The following is an 8253-nucleotide window of genomic DNA, read 5'->3' on the forward strand; positions in this document are numbered from 1 at the left end:
ACAGCTTCTGTGCAACCCGGTAGCCTTGAACACTGGAAGCCACTGAGCCCTTCTGTGACTAGACGCACCCCTCTGAGGCTGAGATTACTAGTGTATTCATTGGAACCGGTTTGGTCTCAGTGACTGAAAACCCAACCCAAACTGGTTCATCTGGAAAGGAAAAGTCAGCTTGGCACAGTGGCTCATGCCTGTAGTTCCAGCACTTTGGGAGGCTGAGGCGGGCGAATCACTTGAGCCCAGGAGTTCGAGACCAACTCGGGCAACATGGCGAAACCCCGTCTCTACAAAGAATTTTAAAAATTAGCAGGCCCTATGGTGCTCCCCTGTAGTCCCAAATGGAGGCCTTGGGCCTTCCAAATGGGCAAAGTTGTTATCTGATTGGCTGAGATCTTTGTCATCTGCTCCACCCCTGAGCTGGAGTCCCACCCAGAATAATTGACTGAAAAGGGGTGTGCTCCTGTGGGAAATCAGGTAAGGTGTACATTATTTGACCTTAACTCTTCACCCTTCCCCCTACCCATGCCCTTGGACATGCAGCTTTGCAGTGCCTTCTCCTCACGGGCAGGATGACCTGCCCTGCTTCTCTTTTCTTGTTTGAGACAGAGTCTTGCTCTGTTGCCCAGGCTGGAGTGCAATGGTGCAATCTCAGCTCACTGCAACCTCCACCTCCTGGGTTCAAGCGATTCTCCTGCCTCAGCCTCCCAAGTAGCTGGGATTACACCACCCCCAGCTAATTTTTATATTTTTAGTAGAGACAGGGTTTCATCATGTTGGCCAGGCTTGTCTTGAACTCCTGACCTCAGGTCATTCGCCCGCCTCGCCTCCCAAAGTGCTGGGATTACAGGCGTGAGCCACCATGCCCTGCCCTGCCTCTTGAATCTAGAATCAAACATGGGGCTTGTGCATTGGTGGTGTCAGTCTCTCACCTGCTATGTCATTGTGAGACCAAATCCAGGTGAGTCCATTGTAGTATGTCCGCTCTATGGAGCAGAGCTGAGTTAATCCTGTGTGTTAGGACGTTCTTGCATTGCCGTAAAGAAATACCTGGGCTGGGTACACTGGCACATGCCTGTAATCCCAGCACTTTGGGTGGCCGAGGTGTGAGGATTGCTTGAGGCCAGGAGTTCAAGACTAGCCTAGGCAACATAACCAGGCTTCATCTCTATTAAAAATAATAATAATTGGCCGGGTACAGTGGCTCACTCCTGTAATCCCAGCATTTTGAGAGGCCGAGGCAGGCAAATCATGAGGTCAAGAGATCAAGACCAGCCTGGCCAACATGGTAAAACCCTGTCTCTACTAAAAATACAAAAATTAGCTGGGCACGGTGACACGCACCTGTAGTCCCAGCTACTCGGGAGGCCGAGGCAGGAGAATCGTTTGAACCTGGGAGGCGGAGGTTGCAGTGAGCCAAGATCACACGACTGCACTCCAGCCTGGCAACAGAGCGAGACTCCATTTCACAAAATAATAATAATTATTATTTAAAAACAGAATGGCCCTACCCTTCACTGGCAGGGGTCAGGGGGCCTCCTGTCATCTCCAAATCATAGGACTGTTCCCCACCAGCCATAGCTGATCATTTTAGGAGTGGTTCCAAGAGGTCCCAAGCTGGACCAATTACAGCCTCTCCTAGAGGGTTACAGTTGAGATGAGAACCAATCAATATCTGCTATAATTAAAAATATGAGAACTTCAGAGTTGTGGGCAGCTGTGTTTAGTTGAAAGCCTAGAGAAGCAGAGAGAGTCCATGTGTTTGTTACTTACGGTAATGCTGGCTGCTGGAACAAATAAAGCCCCAAATCTCTGCGGCTTAACATCACAGAAGTTCATTGCCTACTCAGATAACAGTCTAAGGCAGGTCTGCTACACGGCCATTCAGGGACCGCTGCCTCATAGTTCTGCTCTCTCTCGGGGCCTTGGCTGGTAAATAGCAAACAATGCAGAGAGGAGAAGACAGATCCCTGATTTTAACCATCTCAGCCCCAGACAGGGAGCTGTGTCATTTCCACCCACATTTCATTAGCAAGAACCAGTCACACAACCATACCTAACAGCAAGGAAGCCTGGGACATGTGCACTCAGGAAGGGAAGGAATCAGTTTCTTAGCAGAGGAGAAAGGGAAGAGAAGAGAAGGAAAGGAGGAAAAGAGACAGAGGGAGGGAAAGAAAGAGACAGAGAACTGAGGACACAGAAGAAAGAGAGGCCAGGCACAGCGGCTCACATCAGTAATTCTAGGGCCTTGGGAGCGGGAGCCAAGGCAGGTGAATCACTTGAGACCAAGAGTTCAAGACCAGCCCAGGCAACATAGTGGAACCCTATCTCTACAACAATATTGTTATTATTAAATAAAAGAAAGGGAAGAGACAGCCATGAAGATAACTAGCTGAGGCCAGGCACAGTGGCTCAGGCCTATAATCCCAGTACTTTGGGAGGCTGAGGTGGGCAGATCGCTTGAGGTCAGCAGTTCCAGATCAGACTGGCCTACACAGTGAAACCTCATCTCTACTAAAAATACAAAAATTAGCCAGGCATAGTGGGGCATACCTGTCTTCCCAGCTACTCAGGAGGCTGAGGCAGGAGAATCACTTGAACCTGGAAGGCAGAGGCTGCAGTGAGCCAAGATCGTGCCATTGCACTCCAGCCTGGGCAACAGAGTGAGACCCTGTTTAAAAAAAAAAAAAAAAAAAAAAAAAAAAAAAACCCACCAAAAAACATCACCTGGCTTGTTAAAACACAGATTCCTGGACCCCCACCCAGAATTTGATTCAGTTCGGGAGTGGGGCCTGTTAAGATGCATTTCTAGCAAGTTCCCAGGTGATACTCATGCTTCTGGTCCCAAACCACACTGTGAAGTGCCAGTTCCAGATTAGAAGACCCCAAAGAGATACTGGAGCCAACCACAATGTACAAACCTGATTGGGTCCTGTTGGAAACAGATGCTCGGCGCCGCGAAGAAAAATCAACACTGGGACGAAGGATCTTTCAGCAATGCAATTTTTACTTCTTACACTGCAGGAAGGGTACTCTCACTAGCCATCTTGCCATGAGAGTACAAAGAACAAAGGAAAACACACAGATTTATTCCTTACACATTTGGGATCGTCCTTACTGCTGTGTCTGATCTCCGTTGGCTGGAGCCAGACCTCACAATCTAAACTAAAACCCGATTGGCTAACAACTTAAAACTTTTCTAAACAGGTAAAAGCAATGGAGAGCTGGGACATGAGCACGTCCAGCACAGATATCTTGGTTAAAGTACAAGGACATAGAAAGTACTACGTGCCTGTAAGTATGGCATGTCTAACAGCTACATAGGATAGGGCTTAACAAAGTTATTAGCACACTTATTCTTTAATAGGAAAACTTTAAAAAGAAACTTTTATACTTCCCACAAGGTCCTGACTTGGAAATTAAACATCTTTAAAATTCATTTAGGAAATAATTGGGTTCATTTGAATGCGGACTCAATATTAGAAATTTTCTATTAATTTTCTTGGGTAGGGCGGCGACATGTGGCTGGCTATAAAGAAAGATGTCTTTATTTTTAGGAGATTCACACTGAAGTCATTAGGGGTCAAGTGTCATGATATTGACAGCTAACTTTTATTTCATTTATTTATTATTATTACTATTATTTTAGGGACAGAGTCTTGCTCTGTCGCCCAGGCTGGAGTACAGTGGCACGATTGTAGCTCACGCAGCTTCATACCCTCAGATCAAGCGATCCTCCTGTCTCAGCCTCTCCAATAGCTGGGACTATAGGCCCACACCACCATGCCTGGCTTACATGTAACTTTTAAATGCTGGCCGGGCATAGTGGCTGATGCCTGGAATCCCAGCACTCTGGGAGGCCAAGGTGGGCGGATCACTTGAGGTCAGGAGTTCAAGACCGGCCTGGCCAACATGACACCCAACACCTCGTCTCTACAAAAAAATACAAAAAATTAGCTGGGCATGGTGGCAGATGCCTGTAATTCGAGCTACTCAGAAGGCTGAGGCAGGAGAATCACTTGAACCCAAGAGGCGGAGGTTGCAGTGAGCCGAGATCATGCCACTGCACTCCAGCCTGGGTGACAGAGCGAGACTCCCTCTCAAAAAATAAATGTTTCAGCAAAATACACACATGCGCACAGACAAAAAAAAAAACATGACAAAATGGTTATTATTGAATTTCGGGACAGGTGTATGAGTGACCATTATACCACTTTTTCAACTCCTCTATGTTCGGATGTTTTAAATATTAAAGCTAAGGGCTGGATATAGTAGCTTATACTTGTAATCACAGCACTTTGAAGGGCTAAAGTGGGAGCATAGCCTGAGCCCAGAAGTTCGAGACTGCAGTGAGCTATGGTCGCACCACTGCACTCCAGCCTGGACAACAGAGCAAGACCCTGTCTCAAAAAAATATAAAATAAAATGAAATAAATCTGGGGCGGGTGTGGGGGATGGACTAGTGCATCACTGCCTAATTGAACAAGCAGGAGGCTGCCATGGGATGAGGCCAGGCTCAACTGTCAGCCCCTCTGGGTCATTCTAAGGACTGTGGATTCTATACTGAATGCATGAGGAAACCCTTGAAGGCCTTAAGCAGAGAGTGACATGATCTAATTTTTTTTAATCTGTAGCTTTCTTTTTCTTTTTTGAGACAGAGTCTCACTCTATCGCCCAGGCTGGAGTGCAGTGATGAAATCTCAGCTCACCAAAACCTCTGCCTCCCAGGTTCAAGCAATTCTCCTGCCTCAGCCTCCTGAGTAGCTGGGAGTACAGGCACGCACCACCACTCCCGGCTAATTTTTGTATTTTTAGTAGAGAAGGGGTTTGACCATGTTGGTCAGGCTGGTCTCAAACTCCTGACCTTGTGTTCCGCCTGCCTGGCCTCCCAAAGTGCTGGGATTACAGGTGTGAGCCACCATGCCTGGCTTTTGTGGGGTTTTGTTTTTTTGTTTTTTTTTTTGAGATGGGGTCTTGCTAAGTTGCTCAGGCTGGTCTCAAACTCCTGACCTCAAGTGATTCTCCTGACCCAGCCTCCCGAGTAGCTCAGATTACAGGTGAGTGCCACCACACCCAGCTAATTTTTGTATTTTTAGTAGAGATCGGGTTTCACCATGTTGGCCAGGCTGGTCTCAAACTCCTGACCTCAAGTGATCCACTCACCTTGGCTTCCTAGTGTTGCGATTACAGACGTGAGACACTATGCCCAGCCAACTGTACATTTTCAGATAATTCAGAGTAATTGAATTGTTTGTAACACAAAGGATAAATGCTTGACGTAATGGATCCCCATTTACCCTGATGTGATTATTATGCATCGCATGCCTGTATTAAAACATCTCACCGGGTGCAGTGGCTCACGCCTGTAATCCCAGCACTTTGGGAGGCCGAGGTGGGCAGACCACCTGAGGTCAGTAGTTTGAGACCAACCTGGCCAACATGGCAAAACTCTGTCTCTACCACAAATATGAAAATTAGCTGGGTGTGGTGGCGGGTGCCTGTAATCCCAGCTACTCAGGAGGCTGAGGCATGAGAATTGCTTGAACCCAGGATAAGGAGCTTGCAGCAAGCCGAGATCATGCCATTGCACTGCAGCCTGGGGGACAAGAGCGAAACTCCATCTCAAAAAAAAATAAATAAATAAAACATCTCATGTGCCCATACATATATGCCCCTACTATGTACCCACAAAAATTAAAAAATGAAAACATCATCCTTTTGACGCTTGGCCACATAGAGGACATAGCAAATGGTTCATGGCCAAGCACAAGAGAGCTGCCGATATCTGCACCAGGAAAGGATAATCGTCCAGTCATAACCAGAGGCAGCCTCTGGTGTCAATAGCTGATTGTTCTGAACAAGCCCAGATTCTTTGCTTCCCCAAAGCTGTGTGAAAGTGAAAAACTCAGAACCATTGACAAATAGTAATCACAATACAGATGCCCAGGCACCGCCTAGACCAATGAAACCAGATTCCCTTGGCACCAGGATCAAGTCCAAGATCCCAGGGGATTCTTTATTTTATATATATATAGAGAGAGAGATGAATTCTTGCTCTTTCACCCAGGGTGGAGTGCAGTGGCACAATCTCAGCTCACTGAAACCTCCACCTCCCAGGTTCAACAGTTCTCCTGCCTCAGCCTCCTAAGAATTAATTCCTACAGAATTAACCAGGCATGGTGGCACGCACCTGTAGTCCCAGCTACTCAGGAGGCTGGGGTGGGAGAATCGCTTGAGCCCAGGAGTTTGAGCCATGTTGCAGTAAGCCATGATCAGGCCACTGCATTCCAACCTGGGTGACAGAGTGAGACCCCTGTCTCAAAAAAAAAAAAAGGATTTTATAAAAAGTACAGGGAAGACAGTAAATACGCCGGGTGCAGTGGCTCACGCCTGTAATCCCAGCACTTTGGGAGGCCAAAGTCGATGGATCACCTGAGGTCGGGAGTTCAAGACCAGCCTGGCCAACATGGTGAAACCCCGTCTCTACCAAAAACACAAAAATTAGTTGGGTGTGGTGGTGGACACCTGTAATCTTGGCTACTTGGGAGGCTGAGGCAGGAGAATCACTTGGACCCAGGATGCAGAGGTTGCAGTGAGCCAAGATCCTGCCACTGCACTCCAGCCTGGGCATCAGAGCGAGACTCCGTCTCAAAAAAGAAAACAAAGAAGTAAGTAAAAGTCATCTCGAATCCCATTACCCTGAAACAGCCACCGTTCATTCAGTGACCACCCTTCAAGTATTTCCTTATGAAAACAAACACCCACGAACACACACACAGAGAAGTACATAAGCGGGTCAGAACCCATGAGCATCAGTCATCACAGGCAGCCTTCTTCCTTCCCTTGACTTACTTCCCACCCTCCCCCTCCCCCACTGGATCCCTCCCTAGCGTCAACTGAAGAACAATGCGGTCTTCCTCCATCTGACAGGAGATTTTCCTTCTTATAAAAGGAAAGGCTGGGAAGCATAGCCTCCATAGAGACCAAAAGCAGGCATTTCAAGGGAGGGAAGAGTGGAAGAGAAATGTATGCCAAATGGGCTGGCTAAGTATACATATGCATTGGTCTGTTCTTGCATTGCTATAAAGAAATACTTGAGGCTGGGCACAGTGGCTCACGCCTGAAATCCCAGCACTTTGGGAGGCCGAAGAGGGTGGATCACGAGGTCAAAAGATCAAAACCATACTGGCCAACATGGTGAAACTCGGTCTCTACTAAAAATACAAAAAATTAGCTGGGTGTGGTGGTGCATGCTTGTAGTCCCAGCTGCTCAGAGGCTGAGGCAGGGGAATCACTTGAACCTGGGAGACAGAGTTACAGTGAGCCCAGATCACACCACTGCACTCCAGCCTGGCAACACAGAAAGAAAAAAAAAAAAAAAAAATTGAAGCTAGGGAATTTTTTTTTTTTTTTTTTTTTTGAGACGGAGTTTCACTCATGTTACCCAGGCTGGAGTGCAATGGCGCGATCTCGGCTCACTGCAACCTCCGCCTCCTGGGTTCAGGCAATTCTCCTGCCTCAGCCTCCTGAGTAGCTGGGATTACAGGCACACGCCACCATGCCCAGCTAATTTTTTGTATTTTTAGTAGAGACGGGGTTTCACCATGTTGACCAGGATGGTCTCGATCTCTTGACCTCGTGATCCACCCGCCTCGGCCTCCCAAAGTGCTGGGATTACAGGCTTGAGCCACCGCGCCCGGCCACGGTAATTTATTTTTTAAAAAGAGGTCTGGCCAGGTGTGGTGGCTCACCCCTGTAATCCCAGCACTTTGAGAGGCCAAGGCAGGCAGATTGCCTGACCTCAGGAGTTCGAGACCAGCCTGGCCAACATGGTAAAAACCCTGTCTCTACTTAAAAAGCACACACACACAAAAAAATTAGCCAGGCGTGGTTGGCAGGCACCTGTCATCCCAGCTACCTGGGAGGCTGAGGCAGGAGAATCGCTGAGGCAAGAGGTTGCCATGGGCAGAGATTGTGCCACTGCACTCCAGCCTGGGCAACAGAGTCAGACTCCCTCTTAAAAAAAATAATAATAAAAATAAAAAGAGACCGGGCGCGGTGGCTCAAGCCTGTAATCCCAGCACTTTGGGAGGCCGAGGCGGGTGGATCACGAGGTCAAGAGATCGAGACCATCCTGGTCAACATGGTGAAACCCTGTCTCTACTAAAAATACAAAAAATCAGCTGGGCATGGTGGCGAATGCCTTTAATCCCAGCTACTCAGGAGGCTGAGGCAGGAGAATTGCCTGAACCCAGGACG

Source organism: Sapajus apella, unplaced genomic scaffold (assembly GCF_009761245.1).
Source record: "Sapajus apella isolate SASKATOON/1434 unplaced genomic scaffold, GSC_monkey_1.0 scaffold51, whole genome shotgun sequence".
In the NCBI taxonomy this organism is placed as follows: domain Eukaryota; kingdom Metazoa; phylum Chordata; class Mammalia; order Primates; family Cebidae; genus Sapajus; species Sapajus apella.